The sequence below is a fragment of the Siphateles boraxobius genome, unplaced genomic scaffold (assembly GCF_051911475.1).
Source record: "Siphateles boraxobius isolate OS27281-9 unplaced genomic scaffold, OSU_SipBor_1 22, whole genome shotgun sequence".
In the NCBI taxonomy this organism is placed as follows: Eukaryota; Metazoa; Chordata; class Actinopteri; order Cypriniformes; family Leuciscidae; genus Siphateles; species Siphateles boraxobius.
Window position 1 is genome coordinate 10741124 of NW_027508833.1, and position 22021 is coordinate 10763144.

The window sequence follows — 22021 nt, forward strand, 5'->3', positions numbered from 1 at the left end:
CTGTAAGTTTGTAATTAAAGGCTGTTTCAAAGAACCCTTGTCTTGGTGAGCTACAGTCAGCCCATCACAATGGCTGTGCTCCAAAAACATTGACTGTATTTTTGGTAGAGTACCTAATCATATGCAAATGACACCAAAAATGTATGACTAGTTTGTCAGCTGTGAATTGCAATCTCAGCAAATGTGTTTGATTTCTTCTACTTAAGCATCAGCATACGGCTATATTGCTTTATGTAAATAGCACTATTGACACTTAAATGCATGAATGAGAATATAAAGAGCAGGACTTGATTGATGTTAAATAGAGTTACAAGAGCAACATATCCTGAAAAGGAACTCGTTGTGGTGCAAGTACTGACAAAGTGCGCGCACAGAAAGCTGCCTCTCTCAAAAGGCGATCGGGAATTTGGGACGTGCTCAATGATAAAGTGTTATAAAGCACAATAAGCAGTGAATAAGAACTCAATGCAGTGCATGTGCTGACTGACACAGCGTAATCACGCACACCGAAAGCAGCGTCTCTCAGAATGTGATCACAAATTCAGTTCTCTTTCACGTCTTATTGCTCTTGAATGGTCAAATACAAACGCAATTATGTCAAAATGCCCATCGTGTGGAGTATTCATGTAAACACAGCCAGTTATAGTAAAAGTAGTAAGTAAAAAAATCTTTATTTGTCCCTTTACAGGGCAATTTAAGTAGCTTCAACCTCACAAACATACAAATTTTATAAAACAAGAAAAAGAAAAAAAAGACAGCAAAACATCACAGAAACCCCGGTCATTTATGATAAATCATTGTATAGCTACTATTTAAGATTCACGGTACCTTTTCTTTGTTTCAAATAAGTATTTACACTCATAACTGCGTTATGTCTAAAGTACGGTTGTCACGATACCATAACAATGTCTTACGATATTATACCAGCAGAAGTATCACGATACCAAGTAGAATTATGTTAAAGTTAAAGTCATTAGTCTTAAAGTGACAGCAGCCTGATTTTCCAGCTGCCTCTGTGTCATTAATGTTAATCAAACAACAAAAGATAAAAAAATCACTCACTGATCTTGACTGTATAACTTTTGTAACTTTAATCATGATTAATCTATATTTAATGTATAAAGTGAAGACTATGCAGTGTTATTTTACATATGATTACTTTATTTAATTTGTATTGTACTTGAATATTACTGCTAAGACGTACCTTAAAAACCTGAAAAGTACTGTTTATTCATTTATATCTTTGTTCTATAGTATTTATTAATGTTATTACTTGCTATTTGATTATTTGGTCTTTTTTTACTGACTGTTTACTTGTCTTTAATAATGTTTGAAATTCATATTAGTTGGCCTAGAATTTTTTGCTGTGGTATCGATCGACATAAAAATAAACCTATTTATTACAATACATGGATTGTAATAAATAGAAGATTGTAATAAAAAAGATTTCATTTTTGTATTACTTTTTTTTTTTGTGTGGTGGACCCAGAAAAATGTTTGCAGGGCAAGTAAAACAATTAAACCAAGAAAAATAATAATAATAACAACACCAAAAAATTTGGATTTCGAAAAAAATATTTAGCGTTGAGCATTGCTCTTTCCTTAACAAAACCATTAAAGCAGCCCAAAGCTGCTCCATGGGAAACTGGCGTTTGCAACCAATGTGTAGTAGTGACACTGGCCTGATTTTTGATAGCAGTAGGGACAGATGATAGATGATGACAAGGAATAGATTTGATGGCTGAAATAATATTTTGCCTGGAGCCAGACTGACAGAGCTTTAAGAACACCCATTTGAAAAATGTGGATGTAGTCTTTACACAGAGCCAGTGGTGCTTACACACACTGTATTTTAGGTAACTGCCCACTGAATATTAACAATTTCTGAGAACTTTTTTTATGAAAATCTAAATGTAAATGACATCTCTGGCACTGATATTACCATAAAAAGCTATAAAAGCTGAAACACATTGTGATGGGTGGGCTAGCCCAGGGAAAATCCACATCAGATTAAGGCAAGTAGACATCCTAAATAATGACAAGATGTAAAATCAGGACTACTTTAAATCTGTCATTAGACTGGATCTACAGGCCAAAGAGTGATTACTTATACATTATATTTTGGCACTGGAAGATGGATTTAAACTTTTCTGCCTTCCTCCTCACACAGACTTTGTCTGTGTATTACTTTTGTGATTCAGAGAGAAAGAGAGAGAGAGAGAGAGAGAGAGAGAGAGAGAGAGAGAGAGAGAGAGAGAGAGAGAGAGAGAGAGAGAGAGAGAGAGAGAGAGAGAGAGAGAGAGAGAGCGAGAGAGAGAGAGAGCATTATACTCTCAGGACTCATGGCAAATATTGACTTTAAATTCAGTCTTATTGAATAAGTCTTATAACAACTTATTCAACTTATTTATAGTCTTATTCAGTCTTATTCAGTCTTATAACAACCATATTCAAATGTGCGACTGAATCCGATAGACAGTGATAATCATAGCAATGGATGGAACAAAACAATCTGATACTGTATGCCAAATGATCTGAGACATAAGTCTTGGAGTGTAAATACAAAATAATACACCTGCCACTTTTTCTATGTAATGTGTAATGTTACATTGTTGTTCACTTTTCAAATTAGTCACTTTTTACATTTAAATTTACAGATTTTCACATCCAAAATGGTTTTAAGAATTTTGTTATATGATCTGTCCTGATAGTGATTGTTTTTTTTTATTTTTATTTCATGAACAAATGGGATAAGTTAATAATACAAACCGATTCTTTGCATTTATTTTGGATTTGTTAATTGTCTGGGTAAGGTACTTTACTGTGTGTGTGGATGATGTGTTGGTCTGCCACCACCGAAGACCATTTTTGTCCCAGGAAAAACCCTGTTATTATTGTTGTTTATTGACGTTCTGAAACTAATTCTATCCTGAAAATAATGTGTAGGATTTACCTTGAAACAATTTCCACTCAGAAATTGCTAGAAATTTTACCAATAATTAAAAAGAAACACCAAGTAACACATTGAATTAAACATAACATATTTAAGAAGAAAAGACTAAAATAGTATTTTCTAATCTTTTTTATTTACAACTTTGAAAAATATTTTTACAGTGCATCTCAACAGCTGTGAATTGCAATTTCAGCAAATGTGTTTGATTTCTACTTCTTCTATAACAGTTTGCATTGTTTCTGCCCCATACGTGAGTAAAATTGGTTTCGCTATGTTTCACAGTACCAATATATACTGGTGTTATAATGCTAGCTATAGTAAAAGAACAATTTTGAGTGTCATTGTTTGTCTGGAGCTGGTGTACTGCTGGCAACTAACAACCAGCTTTTGCACTCGTGTATGCATGTTCGTTCAATTGCCATTTTCGCTTCATTTTTTTTTGCAAAGCATACTTTTGCTTCACTTCTGCTATGATAAAGAGACATTATCAACTCTTGCATTGGGTGTTTGTGCATTTTGGAGACGGAACAATAAAGGGAGAGTGTGTTCGTTTGGGTTGATTTCAGATATCAACAGTGTTTCTCAGAAATCGCAACCTGCACCAATTTTTTTATTAAATTTAGAACGATTATACATCTTTGGACTTAGTGTCATTAACGGCCATTAAAACCCCTAGTGAGTTGAATGAATATGACGCACATATCTGGTGTGTGTTCAGATGTGTGCATGTGTATTACAGTAGTGCACTCATGAAAGAGTTGACAGAGATCAGGCCAGAAGAGCAATAACAGCACAGGCGTGTCTCTTATCAGCCTCTCACATGCTCTGCTTTTCAACCCTCTTATGAAAAACAACTCTCCCAAATAATGCTGAAAACTATACAGAGAACCCTCTCATTTGGCACACTATAATATTGGTTGCAATTAACAACAGAGGTATATTAAACTGCTTTTTCGTTTCAGATATAATAATTACACCCAAATAGTTTTCATAAGTACTTGTCTTCATGGCAAATTTGTTCAAACATACATATATAATTAACAGTAAATAAGCTTCTCTTTTTTTATAGCTAACTATCAAATGGATGACTTTCCTGAGGTAAACGCAACATTAAGTGATATTGTTCACAAGCTGTTTTATTGACATATTTCCACGGTTGAAGCACAGTTTGAGTGATTACATGAGATATGATACAAATGTCGGTAAGTTGGACAGTATCTTTCAACATCCTTCTGATGTTCATGCTTGTTTTTCTAGATATAATTTATATTAAAGTTAAAGAAAAGACTCGAGCTCAATGATCTGTCACGTCACAATTAAGAGTTAACACATTTAACGCCATTTATTGTTTGGATTCTGTTTGCATTCTGTGATAAAATGGACAGAATTTGAAAGATGAAACTTTGTTTCTTTATAGAAGTAACAAAGCACAGAGCTATTTACGATTACTGAATGAGAGGTGCGCTATAGTGTTTATCGGCCGATACCGATTGTTCGATACATTGGTGCATCTCTAAAAAGAACCAATCAATGATTGATAAAGTCATTGTGTCACTGTAGCTGCCGTTAGAAGCTCGGGTTGCTATAGAAACAGTGAATTTTGCTTTTTTTAACGCTATTTTAACATAAGAAATCACATTCATGAGACACTTGTCAGATTTCATTGGTGATTTCAAATACGAAATTTAATTTTAACTGCACTTGAAATAAAATAGCTGCCTGAGAGGTGTGTCAAAGATGGCCCGCTGGGTGAAATTACTTGTCTTAAAACCATTGGTGGTGCAGAGAAAAGCGCTATATAAATGAAATAAATTATTATTATTATTATTATTATTAAAGGGACTTTGCTAATATGTAATGACAGTTGGATGTCTAAAAGTTGATTACGTTTAAACGAAAATTATGTAACACGATGTAACAATTTAAAAAATACATTTTATTGTTTTCACACAAAAAAGGGGGAGGGGAGCTATATTACATATGTGACACTTCTTAAAGCAGTACATGACAATGGAAAACAGTCCGACTTTGACCCCATGATAACCATTTAGACAACTGATCTTATTAAAACCTGAATAGCAATATGACCTTGCATATGTAATAAAACACAAAGACTCTGCATTTACTGCTTCTGTTAGAGTGAAGAAATTGTGCTCTGTTAGCATGTATGGCTCTTAGCAAGTACTGATTAGCAGTAACATGAGATGACAAACATAAACCATTTTTTGCAGAAACAGAATCAGCAAAAAATAAATAAATAAATGTTCCTAATCGGTGAGAACGCACTTAAATAAGCATTTAAATGCAAGACTATTTAAATACGAATCCTTCATGTGAGACTGCCATCCTGGAAAAGGTACAGGGTGCAGAACCAGCTATGCTGAATAGCTTTTTCCACAAGCAATCAGGATGGTGAACAAACTGTCCCTCCCCCATCCCACATACACATGTCACATTCAATCTCACTGTACCTCACAATTGTTACATGTTGACAGCTAGTCATCTGTCAAGGTGTTTTCTTATTAAATCACTTTATTAAGGACATTAAACAATCTTTCTTATGCTTTTATACATTTTGTTAATATTTTGTTATATGTTAGGTTATGCTAAACTGTACGAGTGGAATGTTGTTGTTTTTTTGTGTCAGATTTAACTTATTCTGACTTGGTGTATTTTTGTATGTATCTTTTAATGCACTACGATACGCTGGTGAGGAACGGTATTTCGTTTCTGTGTAAATGTAAATACTCAGAGGAATTACAATCAAATGAAACTTTGAACTCTGATGTTCTGCTTGTCTCTGTGTTAACAGCATAAAGCTCAGTTGTGCAGCATGTTGTTTGACAAAAAAGTTTACTTGCATATGACTGAAAGATACATTTTTTTTTTTGTCTTGTTTTATGTCTTCATCTGATTACAAGAAAATACAGAACACAGAATTTGTGGAAATAAAACAAAGTTTTAAAAAAATTATTAAAACCGTTGCTTTAAAAACTGCTCCAGTGGGATGAATATCAAAAAACCATCGGAGCCTGACATGTCCCTTTCATGCACATCTACATCATCCTCCACTCACAGTATTCAGACCTCTTAATTTTTTTCCATATTTTGTTATGATGCAACTGTATGCAGAACTGCTAGGGCTGCACGTTTAATCATATTTTAATCATGATAACGATTGCTGCTTCTCTAAAATTAATTAAAAATAATCGCTGCAATATTTTCCCAGCTGATAATTTGTCCTGGAAAGGTTTTTTTTTTTTGACATTACTATTATCATGCATTGGTAACAATTCTCCACTATCTTTCCTGCTTGGGGTTGACAGATCAAGAGAATAAATCTCCCAAACTGGGCTTTTCTTTTAAAAGGATACATTTTCTGCCCAGTGTTTTACTTAATCTTCTCAATCTAGCAATAGTGGAAAACTTTCATGGTGCCTTACACCCAAGGTTGGCACAAACCAGTGCTTAATTTGTAAATATATAATTGCCTGATAAAAAAAAAACAGCAATTAAAAGGCACTGTGACCCTACAACTTAATTTTTTCCCGGAATATAAAATGACGTCATAAAAAGTGACGGCACAAGCATCATTCACAAGTTTCTGCACAGCATTAACTGCAGCCTTGTGTATTATTCTGTCATGTATATAGCTACGTTGAGGACAAAAATTATTCAGTTGATCATGATATTCTCTCACGGACAACGTCGTTGGCTTTTCCATTACAACGATTTCTGATTCTGACTAATCTAATTCCCGTTAATCGTGTCTCCTGCTATCCTGATTATAATTAGCAGTTCTATTTTCAGGATCTCTTTTGATCAGAAACACTACCAGCTTTACTCATGGATATGGAAAATTATTTTTTTGTTGACATTTTGGCGATATGAACTTATATTAGAATAATTCACCAGGGATATCTCTCTCTCCAAACTTGATCCTACTCTCAAAAAGCTATGCTTTACTTTGTGCTAAACAATAAGCAGTAAGCACCAGCCAATGATATCGATTTTGAACTAAAGAAAGCTGATCAAAAATATATTTGCTGAGAGCCGATAGCAAAACATAACCTCCAAATACATTTGCATTAACCTGCGCTTGATTCCGACAGTGCACAATGTAATATTTGCGACAAGGTAACTGCTGCCAAGAGTGGCAACACGACAAATCTGATGAAGCACTTGACAGTGTACGGAATAAACTTAAGAGCAGATAGTTGCTCTCTCTTCGACTGCAAGAAGAACTGGAGTGCATCACAAATAAACCGAAACTCAGCGTATAGGATACTTGTCTCACAGACATGAAAAATAGGCATATAGAAAGCTTGAAATGTCTACTTTAAAGGGGTGGTATAACGACCCTTTTTGGAATAAGTAAAATACATCTCTGTTGACCCCAGAGTGTGTATGTGAAGTTTTAGCTCAAAATACCCCACAGATAATTTTTACAGCATGTTAAAATTATCCTTTTGAGGGTCAGTAAAAACGCGTCATTTCGTGCATGTCCCATTAAATGCAAATGAGCTGATGCTCCACACAGAGGGCGGAGCTTCAAGAGCTTGTGTGTGTGTGTGTGTGTGTGTGTGTGTGTGTGTGTGTGTGTGTGTGTGTGTGTGTGTGTGTGTGTGTGTGTGTGTGTGTGTGTGTGTGTGTGTGTGTGTGTGTGTGTGTGTTAGGGGTGGGAATCTCTAGGCACCTCACGATTCGATTCGATTACGATTCAGAGGCCTGCGATTCGATTCTAAAGCGATTATCTGAATCTTTGTGTGTGTGTGAATATAAATACTTTGCTTTAAAAGTACAAAGTAATGCCCCATAAAGAATTAACGTACAATATATTTTATGAACATTGCAAAGAACCAACAGGAAAATAAATGTGTGCCTGAACTAGCAGCATACTTGTGTTAAATTAATAATATAACAACAACATGTGTTCTGACGATTCATGCTACCCATTGAGATGTGCTACTTACTGGTTATGCGCATGTGCAGACTTATTTTTCTTCTGCTTACCACACCCATAAATCTATGCATCCTTTCTGTGGAGACTTGTAGGAAACTTTGACAGGTCAAAGATGAATATTTGATGATAATTTTTACTTTTCACACCGTTTTAAAAATAAAAACAGTACATTATACTGTACTCTTAATTTCAAATTTTATTATAATTTTATTTCATATAATAATATCATTTTTACTTGTTATATCAAATGTGATAATTGCTAGTTCATTTAAAATATCAAAATATGCTCCCCATACACTTACCCTGATTAAAATGAAATAACGGTGTCATAATATTGTGAGATTTACACCATTATGGAAACAATTGATAATGAATCAACATTATCTGTGATCGATTCGCGTTTGAGTAGCATTTTTCGACAAGGCAGCAGAAATCGTCTGAACACCGATACAGCCCAGAGCCATAGAGAGAAACGGCTCTGGTACAGCCGAGTGTTTTTCCTCCTCTGGGTGGAAACATGTTATATGGCTTCTCATATTTGTCGTGTTGCCGAAATATTTTAGTTTTATTCTACAAAGCTTACAACTAGTGTGGCTCTTGTCCAGCTCCTTTCCCCCTTCAACTTCATAGAAGCCAAAATATTTCCACACGTCAGCTTTTAACGAGGAGGGTGTTTGGATTTCGCGCTCAGCCATCGCGTCTCTGTTATGTGCACACGCCACAGACGGTCAGGGCACTGCACTTCCGCGCTTCAGAGTTCCATCTTTTGCGTTCCGTCAATATTACGTCATTATAAATAGGCTACATATAAAAAAATTTTTTTTTTTTTGGAAAATCGATTTTTGACATTTGTGAATCGATTCAGAATCGTCCACGTCCGCATCGCGATGCATCTAAGAATCGATTTTTTCCCCCACCCCTAGTGTGTGTGTGTGTGTGTGTGGAGGGATTATTGGGTCAGATTGAAAACTAAAAGTCTAAAACTAAAAGTCTTAAACGAAACAAAGTCTAAATCTGAAACTAAAAGTCTAAGTCGAAAACTAAAAGTCTAAGTCGAAAATGAATTTGGTATTTAGGATAGGGCATTTTGATTTTAGGATTGGGCATTTGGTATTTAGGATAGGGCATTTTGTATTTAGGATTGGGCATTTAGTCATTTAGGATTTAGGATTGGGCATTTGAGGATTGAGGATTGAGGAGTGTAAGGAGGCGTGGGCCAAACACTGGAGGCTCGGTTTGAAATGGCTGGTGCGCAGAGGCACCTTATGGACAGCAGAGGAAGCTCCCAGTGCTAAGGAGCACACTGTAATGAAACCAAACAGAGCGAGTGAGCAGGGCTGGAGCGAGGACTGTACTTTATAATGTGATAACTTTAACTTCCATCGCCTGTCTCAACAAAGATGCTAGCTCTGGCTCTGCCATTGTTAATGTGGCAACCAACGTGGATGGCAGAGCATGACAACTTTCACTTTGAAGAGGACGCTCAGCCAGTGTGCTCCTGAGCACTGGGAGCTCCCTCTGCTATCCATAAGGTGCCTCTGCGCACCAGCCATTTCAAACCCAGCCTCCAGTATTTGGCCCACGCCTCCTTATTTGCATACACTCCTCAATCCTCAATCCTCAATCCTCAAATGCCCAATCCTCAATCCTCAAATGCCCAATCCTAAATGGCTAAATGGCTAAATGACTAAATGCCCAATCCTAAATACAAAATGCCCTATCCTAAATACCAAATGCCCAATCCTAAATACAAAATGCCCAATCCTAAATACAAAATGCCCCAACCCCTATATAAAATGCCCAATCCTAAATACAAAATGCCCTATCCTAAATACCAAATGCCCAATCCTAAATATCAAATTCATTTTCGACTTAGACTTTTAGTTTTCGACTTAGACATTTAGTTTTCAAATTAGACTTTTAGTTTCTAGGGCTGTAATGTTCCAGTCGATTAGTCAATTAATTGGTCGATACTTTCTGGTTCGACTAAAATTCTGATAGGTCGATTTTTTGCACGTTCATTTCATCAGTTTTGCCGTGTTCATTTCATCAGCTTTGCCACGCTCATTTCATCAACTTTGCCGAGCTCATTTCACCAGGGGGAAAGCACTAACTGCTAATGGGGGTGTTTTCAGAGTACCCCTGTTTCACAGGTAACAGTCTGTCTTCAGAAGTTGTTCCCTTGTTTTCACTTTTTTTGAATTAGCCCAACCCACTGGAGAAGAGAGACAGATAAGTAGGCTATAGAAGGTTTGATGCTAAATATTATTTATTTAATTGTGAGAGCGTTTAATAGTCAGTCTTCTTCTAACATGTCAACAACAAAGACATCGACAGTGTGGCAGCATTTTGTTAAAATTGATAACAGGAAAAAGGTTGAATGCAAAGTTTGCAAGCAACAGTTTGCTTTCCACAGCTCGACGACAAACATGACATATCATCTAAAAGCAGTAAGCTAACTTGTCTGCGTTAGGTTGCCCTGTCTTTTTTGAGTAGGCTATGAACATATCGGAATTGGCGTATCAGTTATGCACTTTATTTTGTTTCTGCTCTTGATCTGGTTTGTTTAATAAATATTCTTTTTTTATTAAAGTGGACGTGCCTTTTGTGTTTATTAAGAGTAAAAGCTTTAAGTTAATAGTCTATTCGTGTCTCAGCCGCGAAGCTGAGCTCTGTGCGAGGACATGCACAGAGTGGCTGAAATGATGAACTGAATGACAGTTATAACATATGACAAAAAGAATTGTCTAAATTATGTTGCATATTCCTCAACAGTTCTTGTGATATCACTAGTTGACAACACATTGTACTATTTTCAGAAATCATAGGCTATGATATTGCGCAGGTGCACGTGATGCAACGCTGTCAGAGCCGACAGACTCGTGTGTCAGACTCATTTCAGTGCAATATAATTAGGTCAAAAATGATTTAATATACTGCAAATAGCCTACTAGTTTTTTTATGTTTATTTATAATCCATTTAGGCGGACAACAAGGCTACCAAGTACTGCGCACAGTGCGCAGCTAATTCATTTAACGTTTTTTTTTTCTAACGTCATTTTTAGTCGATTTTTAGTCGAAAAAATTTCAGGACTTCAGTCGACCAAGTTCCTCTTTGGTTGACTACAGCCCTATTAGTTTCATATTTAGACTTTTAGTTTCATATTTAGACTTTAAGTTTTCGTTTAAGACTTTTAGTTTTAGACTTTTAGTTTTCAATCTGACCCAAAAATCCCTTCATGTGTGTGTGTGTGTGTGCGTGTGTGTGTGCGTGTGTGTGTGTGTGCGTATGTGTGTGTGTGTGTGTGTGTGTGTGTGTGTGTGTGTGTGTGTGTGTGTGTGTGTGTGTGTGTGTGTGTGTGTGTGTTAAGCCCCTTTGGTACAGCGCATTGATCCCGGGAAATTGACGTAAAATTGCTAGAGTGCCTTCTGTGTGAATGCAAACACGTCCCAGGATTGATTGCTCAAACAGCAACATTACACACTAACTAAAGTTAGAAAAGTGAAATCATAATCAGCCACCTCTTTAAATGAACCAATTCAAATCGAAATCAAATAATTTCTGATTATGTGTTCCAACTGAAAGGTGCATTTCTCTGTAAAGACGCGTGCATTCACTATACTGCAGGAATGAAGAGTCAGCATAGTCGTCTTCATCTTTGAAGTCATCACGGACTCAGAAAACACTAGTTTATTAATAAACAATTAAGATGTCTCATTGCTATTTTTTCCCCACACATTCATAATCATTAGGCTACTTTTGCCAGTGCTTTGTGGCAAGCTTTATGCGTGTGCTTGAGCGCGAGGCATATATTCCACGCCCAGTGGCCAATATGAGTCATTGAGTCTAAATAAAAACTATAAAAAAAATAAAACCAACCTTTTTTTTAGATAATATGTAATGCAATCTTGATAAAAAAGGATTTCATAAAATTGATATCGAAAAAACTATTGTTCACGAACCAATATCAAAGTTAAGGTATCAGTATCGATATCGAAAAAATGTTAACGACACCCAGCCCTACATGCAATACTACAGGGAACTGATAGCTGACAGCTAAAGGCGTAAACTGCAGCAGTCAACAAGCCATTTTGCTAAAAAAAATTATTTATTCAAGCAAATCCGCAAGTAAGGTACAAAAGGAAAACAAGTCAACCACAGTTCAAAATGTTTACTAAGCAGCCTGGTTATGAAATATGCTTAACTGCAGACCTCATGATTTGTTTTCAAGCCCTTAACAGGGATATTGCTTTCTACACCCCCAAGGCCAAAAATTCCTTCTACTTCTCATTTAACCATTCCATTGTTTGACACCTCACAAAAAATTAATAACAAAAAATTCTCATTTTACAAAACACAGACCTGATGGCATGTTTTCCACAGAGTGCTCAAGTCTGCAGAATGAGTTATGAGCGGTTTCCTAATGGGCTGGTTGTTTCAGGACGTCTGTTTCCTGCAGGCACGACCACGGGCACAGCAGCGTCTGTTAAGTTATCGTGTGGGAACGCAAAGTGGGAAAAGTAAAACCTACAGCAAGACCTGGTGGGCATATAAAAAATTCAGACTGGGGCATTCAAGGTGAAAAAAAACAGCTTTCAAAGCAAGTGGATTCGCTGTGTGATCAAACATATTCAAAGCAAAAAAAGAAATATCCGACTAGAAATCATAGACTATAGCTATGGTCTGTGAAACAGATATATTGGTGCTTTAAGCAGACAGTTTCAAAGCATTTACTCTCATATAAAAAAAATAAATAAATAAGACTTGAGCCACTGATTAAACTTTAGAGCACACACACTTTGGACAAAAGTGACTAAATGCAAGCAAGCAAACACAGAGGCACATGGGAAGTAGAAAAGTGTGATGTATACCATACCATGCAATAGCACAAATGTGTCAACCGAGAGAGATTTTGCTGGACTGTATATTCGTTTGTTTGATTTTAAAGGTATATTTTGCAGTGGGCGTACCAACATGGCTATTTGTGAGAATTTAACTGACATGTAATAGCAACACAGAACCATAGAGCAATGTGAGAAAGAAACAGAACGGGTCCCAAACAAGATGTGGAACTTATCTCAGTGTTGATTGCTAATTTCTGCAATTAGAATTATTATAATTAGGGATCAAACTTGCGATGTAACAAGTAGTGACAAATATTTTCTTCAATATTTTAAGATACATCCGAGTGAAACAAATGACTATCGAAAAAAGAAAATGAATGTAGGGCAGGGTATTGGTGCTATTTATCAGTTGTTGCTTGAATGGAGGAGTCTGAATGTGAGCTTGCAGTCGACTGTAAGAAAGAGGCAGAAAAACGATTGAAGAAGTCTGATGTTTCACTGGATGGTGGAGATTAAACGCTTCAAGCTTGAGAAAAAAAACTGAAACGTATGCAGAATGAATAATTCAAAATAAGATCAATAAGATGCATTTGGAAAATAGATAAAAGAAAATAGAAATGTCCATTACATGGCGACTTTAACTCAGCACCACTTTTTTTTACTTTGGAAAATGTAGTGCTCACATTTATTTCATTCATAGGTGCCGGCGCCGCTCGAGTGGCTGCCTGTTGCCGCAGCTCCCGCTACGTGTGTGTTTCTTTTTTTTGTGTGCGTTTTGTCGCGTTTTTGTTTGTTGGTAACTCATCATAGTGAAATGGATATTTTGTGGAGTTACCGTTTTCTCTGTTTTTTCCTGGGACTTCTGACTTTTCTTGTGCCGGGTTACTATGCTAACGGGCTTAGAGGTAGGCTTACCTTCGCGATCAGCTGATTGCGCTCTCCAGGCCCACACTACTACAGCCCGATGCGAGACCCCGGATCCCCGACGAACTGAAAAGAAGACAAAGGGGATGCAGGGCCGGCGCCTTACGGAGAACAAGGAGGAGAAAATATAAACCTTTTCTCCCTACTATTGTAATGGGGAATGTGAGGTCTCTGGCAAATAAAATGGACGAGCTGAGCACGCTGACGAGGACACAGCAGGAGTATCGTGAGGGCAGTGTTATGTGTTTCACAGAGATATGGCAGGAACATATTCCCGACTCCAACGACACTGTCCCCGGCTTTCAGACGGTACGGACGGACAGAGATCGCTGTCTGAGCGGTAAGAAGAAAGGAGGGGGGATTGCAGTGCTTGTAAGCAACAGATGGTGTAATCCCGGACATATTACAGTGAAGGATCATTTCTGTAGCCCAGATATCGAACTGTTAGCTGTGAGTCTGCGTCCATATTATCTGCCGAGGGAGTTCACGTGTGCCATTATTGTGGCTGTTTACATCAGCTGATGCCAGGCGTGTGATGTCATCCATTCAGTTACTGCCAGTCTACAAACTCAACACCCGGATGTTTTTATTGCAATTTCTGGAGACTTCAATCACATGTCTCTTTCTACTACTCTCCCAACTTCTCAGCAGTATGTTAACTGTCCCACCAGAGACAATTGACCTTTTACGCAAAAAACGGAAATACGTCAAGGAAGCGTAAACCCAGTTCCAGTGTAAGCTTAAACTTAAACCTATATAACTTTGTTTGGGGGATTTACTTATTAATTTTGTTTACTTCAGCAATAATCTGCCAAGGGTCTTCTTTAAAATGAGACCAAACATAAGTCTGTGCTCCCAAGTTTCACATTTTTATGACAGTTTTTTGACACGGACATTATTGTCCTCTATGTACCCATGTGTAACTTTTTTTTAATTGATGCACAAGGGTTAAATTGTTCAGTTAGAAAAGCATTTATCACACGAATGCATTTATCCATTAACGGTACACATAGTTGACTAGCGTTAACTTACTAAACACATTATGAACAATCTGACCTGCAGGTGGGTGTGTCACGTAGTCGTGATCCATCCTTACTGCCTTAGCCACCATGGTGCTCTCTTCACCTTCACAGCATAGCTGGACAGACTGGCGTTTGAAGGTTCTGTCATATACTGACTCCCTTCTCAAAGCAGCAGTAAAATTGTTCCAAGGGAATAGGCTCGGGACAACACCACTCTTCAGGCGACGAACGACGCAGCCACCAACGTAATCATCCGGAGCGAAGTGCCGGCTGCAGACATAGGTGCTACCTCTTTTTATTTCAAAACTGTTCCCTTCCTCTCTTCGGATCGCCTGTATCCATTTGGGTTTCAGGTTTGGATCCACGGGAAAAGAATGAAATGAAAGGTAGGGCTGTTTTTCGGTGGAAGAAAAAACAGCCTGGAACACAACAGAAACTGCGACTCTTCGACTCTGCCATTTTTCGTATCTGCCGCTACGATAACAGGAAGTTCTAATAAACTTAATTGACGTATTTACGGTCAAATATGCGGGAAGTGCGTAAAAGGTCTATTAAACCTTGGACTTACTTTATGCAAATGTCAAGGACTCATACAGCTCCACAGCCCTTCCCCCTCTTGGCAGATCAGATCATAATCTCGTACTTCTCACCTCCACATACACACCTATTGTTCAGAAGCAACCTGTGCCCACTAGGATTGTGAGGAGGTGGTCACAGGAAGCGGATGAGGCTCTGCAGGGGTGCTTTGAATCATCAGACTGGGATGTACTCTGTGATTCCCATGGAGATGACATAAACTCCATGCCAGATTGCATCACAGAGTACAATCATTTCTATGTGGACACTGTTATACCCACCAGGAGAGTGTGATGCTTTGCCAATAACAAGCCATGGATAACCAGCGACCTGAAGGAGCTGCTGAACAGGAAGAAGAGAGCCTTCAGGGATGGGGATAGAGAATCACTGAAGACTGTGCAGAAGGAACTGAAAGCGAGGCTGAAGGAGAGCAAGGAGGTGTATAGGAAAAAGCTGGAGAACCAGCTCCAGCAATACAATGTGAGGGACGTGTGGTCAGGAATGAAGACCATCACAGGGTTCAAGGTGAAGGAAAATCAGGCTGAGGGAAGCCTAGATAGGGCTAATGAGCTGAATGTGTTTTTCAATAGGTTCAGCTCAGCTGCCCCCTCCCCTGCCCCCTGTCACACAGGCCCCACACCCTCCCTGCCCCCTCAGCTGCTCCCCTCTAATACCTCCTCAGTGATCAGGACTGGTGACACACACGGTGCCACCCCCCACCACTCAACATCAACATTAACATATTTCTCCCTAGCAAAAAGCACCATGCCCCCTCTACTTCCCCCACCCCCCTGTCTGTCTCAAGCTGCCAGGTTAGGAGGCAGCTGGAGAAACTGCACCAGAACAAAGCTCCAAGTCCGAATGGTATTAGCCCCAGAGTCCTGAAGGCCTGTGCAAACCAGCTATGTGGGATTTTACATCACCTCTTCAACCTCAGCCTGAGCCTGGAGAAGGTCCCACTGCTGTGGAAAACATCCTGCCTTGTTCTGGTGCCAAATAAGTCTTGTCCATCTGCCCTCAATGACTACAGACCGGTTGCCTTAACATCTCACATCATGAAGGTTCTGGAGAGACTGGTTCTGGCCGATCTGAGACCAAAGGTGACCACCTCCATTGACCCATTGCAGTTTGCCTACCACCCTGGGGTTGGTGTGGAGGATTTTACCATCTACCTGCTCCAACAAGCTTACTCACACCTGGATAAAGCTGGCAGCATTGTGAAAATCATGTTCTTTGATTTTTCCAGTGCTTTTAACACGATCCAGCCTTTACTGCTGCGGGAGATTTTTCAGAAGATGCAGGTGGACACCTCCACAACTTCCTGGATTACGGACTACCTGACAGACAGACCAGTTTTTATGATTGAGGGGTGGTGTGTCTGAGCGGGTGGTCAGCGGCACAGGAGCACCACAGGGGACTGTTCTCTCACCATTTCTCCTCACGCTGTACACTTCAGACTTCCAGCACAACTCAGAGTCCTGTCATCTCCAAAAATACTCGGATGACTCTGCAGTTGTTGGGTGTATTAACGGTGGAGAATAGACAGAGTACAGGGATCTGGTTGACCGCTTGGTGTTGTGGTGTGGGAAAAAACACCTCCTCCTAAACGTGATAAAGACGAAGGAGATGGTGGTGGACTTTAGGAGGACAACACTAAACACCATTTACCTTCTGGGAGAGGAGGTGGAGGTGGTTGAGAACTTTAAATAGCAGGTGTGCACCATTGACAACAGACTGGACTGGAGGTACAACACTGAGGCTATCTTCAAGAAGGGCCAGAGCAGAGTCTACTTCTTGAGGAAGCTTAGGTCTTTTAATGTATGCAGCAGGATGTTTTATATGTTCTATCAGTCTGTTGTCGAAAGCGCAATTTTCTTTGCAGCCATCTGCTGGGGCAGTAGCATCAGAGCCAGTGACAGCAAGAGACTGAACAAACTAATTAAGGCGGCTGGCTCTGTGCTTGGGTCTGCTCTGGAGCCCCTGGAGTTGGTTGTGGAGGGAATGTTACACAAACCATTCAACATCATGGACAACACTTCACATCCGCTGTATAACCTGCTGGTCGGGCAGCAGAGTGTATTCAGCTGGAGACTCTTACAATTCCACTGTAGCAAGAACCGTTACAGGAAGTCATTCCTACCCACTGCCATAACAATACACAACAACTCTCAGGGAGAGGAGACTGAATGACAAGTGAATGATAAAGGTCATCACATTATTATTGTTAAATAAATATCATACTCAACACTCTCAATATTTGCACGTGATACTAAATTGCGCATCCTTGCGCACTGTTGCACTTGTGTATACATCTCGGGGGGCATGTTCAAAATTTTGAACATTGCACGTTTTAAACAGGACATGCATTAGCTGAATAAACGTTAGCCAACACAAACATATTTATAGAAAATAGTTGACAATGAATAGACAGGAGTCCAATAATAGCTAAACGAATCACTTATTCTAAAAAGAATATCAAGTATATAAGTTTAGATGAATCCGAAATATGGGGCTGTGTTAACAGTAAAACGTCTGTCTTTTAACGAATTTTAAAAACACGGATGGATAATACAAAATGCTTTCTGACATTTTGACAGAAAAAACCCAAACTAAAACAAAATTTAAACTTAGCCCGTCAATTTACAATTATCTTCTCTCTGTGCGCGCGGTCTGTGTTTGTGAGAGAGAGAGAGCGCAGCACTGATACAACGGTACTTTTTAATCCATACGTAACTAATACGCTAGTATTCATACAAAATAATTATGTAACATAATAATTAGTAGGGGTGCGCCGATCCGATACTCGATACTACCGATACACGCACATTAACTGAAATTTAAAACTGTTAAAAGGCTCAAACTAATGAATAAATAAAGAAATATATGTATATCTTACTTTTGTTCTTTGAACTTTTCAATGCGACGCGCTGCGCGCCGTGACTCCATGTTGCTTCGAGCACATCATTCTGCGCACGGGATGCGCATAAGTGTTTCGTGCCGCTCTGAATTGGAGACTTTCATATTACAATACTTTTGCGCAATGGCAGTTTATTGATAGCCTTAGTTGTTCTGTCCAATCTATGTATCATATGTTGCTGATTCATTAAAAAGTTGCGCTTAAAATTTTAAAATAAATGTATTTTAATTATATAGTATATATTTTGTGTGTATTGTTTTACAAAGTAAGGAAAATAATGTTTAAGTCAAGCTTTGATGCCTTTAACAAAATAATAATCCCAGTCTCTTCCCCACAGTGAGGCATACAGTTCTCTTACGAGAGGTTCTCTCGTATTGCGTAAGTTTAGCTTACGCTACGGGGGAAAGATTCATCTTCTCGAGATACTGAAGCCAAAAAACTATCCTTAATTTTGTATTCCTTGTCAACGCAGTGCAGCAGCTAGCAGACCTAGAGCAGGCCATCTCGCGTGCTCATTGGCTGCCCTGCGGGCAACTGCTGCAGCCTACCAGTGAGCCCGGCGTGACGTCACGCCCAATGAAGGGCGCTCGCGCCTTCATAGCGTCACAGCCCGCCAGAATGGGCGTGGCTTAGCGTATAACACTAGGGGCTGTAGGCTGACTTCCCTGGTTTTCGTCGACTGAAGCGAAGTCGCTCGTGGCGCGAGCACGGCCGGTTACGCAATACTCGTTCCCTCTCTAGAGAGAACCGAGGTTACGTTAGTAACCGAGTATCGATACAGTTTATTAGATAATTTGGCACTGTTTTTTTAATTATTATTTTAGTATTGGATCGGATCGGTATCGGGCAATACTGAGACCCAGGTATCGGAATCGGTATCGGAGGCGAAAAAAGCGGATCGTGCCACCCCTAATAATTAGGTAGTTATTATTAACACAATAACATAACACATGCAGACTACGTTTCTCAACACTGAGAATGAATAAATAAACGCCTGTTTCTCCAGACTCGTGCTTATCAGTAATCCACAAATTACAAAACTTTCAGAATCACTAAGCCATAGCGATTTTAATTTTATTTAGATTTATTGTTTATTTAGATTTAAAATGCATACTTAAGCATTTTATAATTTGCATGGCTGAATGATGTTTTCCTCTTATCTGAGTGACCATGAATGAAGGAGTATTTTAATCCATGCGATCACTCCCGTATGATCATCAAATCCAGATTAAGTTAACTAAAAACAATATTTCAACTTTCCACATCCACCCCAGCCCGTTTACCTTCAGGAGTCAGAAGTGCTGTGACTACTGTACTCTCCTCGCTGATGAACTCAGTCAGACTGCGGGCCGCGGGAGTAGAAGAGGATCGAGCGGGATTCTTTATTGCTGCCGATTTTCAGTCTCTTTTTAATGATAGGCCTTACGCATCTGTCAATCATCCCCGCTTGCTATTTGGGGAATGAACCCAGCGCTATGTTTGGTCGAACTCCGCTTCTTTTGCTGTTGCTTGATTTGAGGACTGCACGTGCACAGAAGCGTCACCAGGTTTTTGCGTAGTTTAGAGTGATAAATCGTACCACCGTACTTTAAGGTCAAAATGCGTACCCGCTACGCAAAATGCGTACAGGTTGGCAGGTCTGCATTGTATATATATATATATATATATATATATATATATATATTATACATTTTATTTATTTAAAGGAAATTTGTACATTATATGTCAGTTTTTGTAAATATGTCTGGTCTGTATTTTTATTTATTTTTTTGTATTCTGTGTCAATTTTGCTGCTGCAATACCGCAATTTCCCCTTGGGTATTAATAAAGTTTTCTTTCTTTCTTTCTTTCTTTCTTTCTTTCTTTCTTTCTTTCTTTCTTTCTTTCTTTCTTCCTATCATAGGCTTTTGAAATGTAATTACTACACTAGGATGTATTGCAAGTCCTGTTATTCAACTATGGTGAACTATGGTTGTTTTTAAATGTGCTATACTGTAAACATGAAACGTATTCCATCCTCAAATTTAAGACCTCTTCAAACGATAATTAAGACATTTATAAAACTTTTTTTTTATTTCCACACATTCTCCTAAATCCATTTCACAGTTCACATACATCTATTTTTAGCTGTAAATGCGAGTGAAACCCCACTCTGACAATCCATCCCCACTCATTCCTTGACAATATGTTCATATTACCCACCACTAAAGGAAAACCTTATTTATACATTCAAAGCTGCAGTATTTCTCAGCTTACCATTTAATACAAATAGTTGTCCACAACAACAAAGACAACAAAAAGTAAATACAATAGACCAGCAGAAAAAGACAACAAAAAAAACACAAATGTGCACTGGCTCAATGGGAGTCAGGAGCTGGTGTCTTTCTGCAACAGACTATTAAGTATTGAGAAACTGACAGAGGCAGCCGCTTTTTGACCACACTGTGACAGGGGTTAATAACAAATCCATGCCTGTCAGCTGGAGCTAAACAAACATGAACGCAGAGGGCAATAAAGATATGGTGAACTCTGGGGCTTTTACAGCACTCTAATACAGTGAACAGTGAAAGTGAGTGCTGATAGATTCTTGGAACGGCATCAATTTCAGGATGTGAATAATCAATTCTTCATCCTCACAGACAGCTTTCATCACAATGCCAACTAGAGGCCATTCTTCAAACTCCTGCATCTGAAACACGTAAAGCTGTGACCGACGACGAGTGTGGCCTTCATAAAGCTTCACCTGTCAGACAGAGGAGGTGAAGAAAAGAGCCCTGTTAAAGGTCCCATATTATGCACAATTCACTTTTGCATGTTGTTTGGACATAAATGTGATTCGGCAGTGTGTGTACACAACCACCCAATAGTGATAAAAATCCACTCACTCCTTTTTTATTAATCCCCATAAATCATCAGTAGCGTCTCCAACGACCTGTTTTCAGAATGCTGTTTTAGTGACTTCACTAAGTACAGGCCCCGCCCACGAGTGTTGACAGACACTGCAGTTCTAACATAGACCCGCCCTGATCGAGTTCACAGCTGCTGCACTAACGAGAATGTCTCCCAGCGTTGTAGGTGTTGTGTGGCTGGATGTATTAATCCACATAGCTCTCTCTATTTACTCCCGAAATCTGAGGCAGTCGCTGAAGACGAGGTGGAATTATTTTGTTTTTAAAGAAAATGCTCCCTCAAATCTACCGAAATTCGTTTATATACTTGCGCACTTCTTATATGTTACCGTTTACTCAGCTCTTACGGTGAGTTTCTGAAGTAAAACTGACGCTTCATCTTTTGTGTTATGAACAATAAACGTTATTAAACTCATCAGTATATGTTTGATCATCATTCGGACCTGGTCCGAAACAGCAGACTTGTAGGCTATTAATAGTGGATACATACAAGCAGATGACAAATACGTTATAACATAATTAAACTACTAAACTATACCTGTTCCATCTCTATACAGCAGTCTGACTTTGTAGGCATTATTGTCCGACTCCGGGTCGAAATGAACACCGTTACTGAGAGTTTCTGATATTATTATCATCATTCTGTGAGATGAAATTGTCCTGAGACTGAGCGCGAGCTCTTGAAGCTCCGCCCCCTGTGTCGTGCTCATTTGCATTTAAAGGGCACACACTAAAACATTGCGTTTTTCTGAGCACCAAAAAATGACAATTTAAACATGCTGTAAAAAATGATCTGTTGGGTATTTTGAGCTAAAACTTCACATACACACTCTAGGGACATCAGAGACTTATTTTACATCTTGTGAAAAGGGGCATAATATGGGACCTTTAACACACACAGTCTTAAAAGAA

At 38.7% G+C, this 22021-nt stretch overlaps 1 protein-coding gene across 11 annotated transcripts in view; it reads right to left on the reverse strand.

The window, feature by feature from the left end:
* The window catches only part of ralgapa2 (Ral GTPase activating protein catalytic subunit alpha 2), a 214882-nt gene that overhangs the window by 174002 nt on the left and 18859 nt on the right, over positions 1 to 22021 (reverse strand). The gene's annotated exons all lie outside the window — the stretch shown is intronic.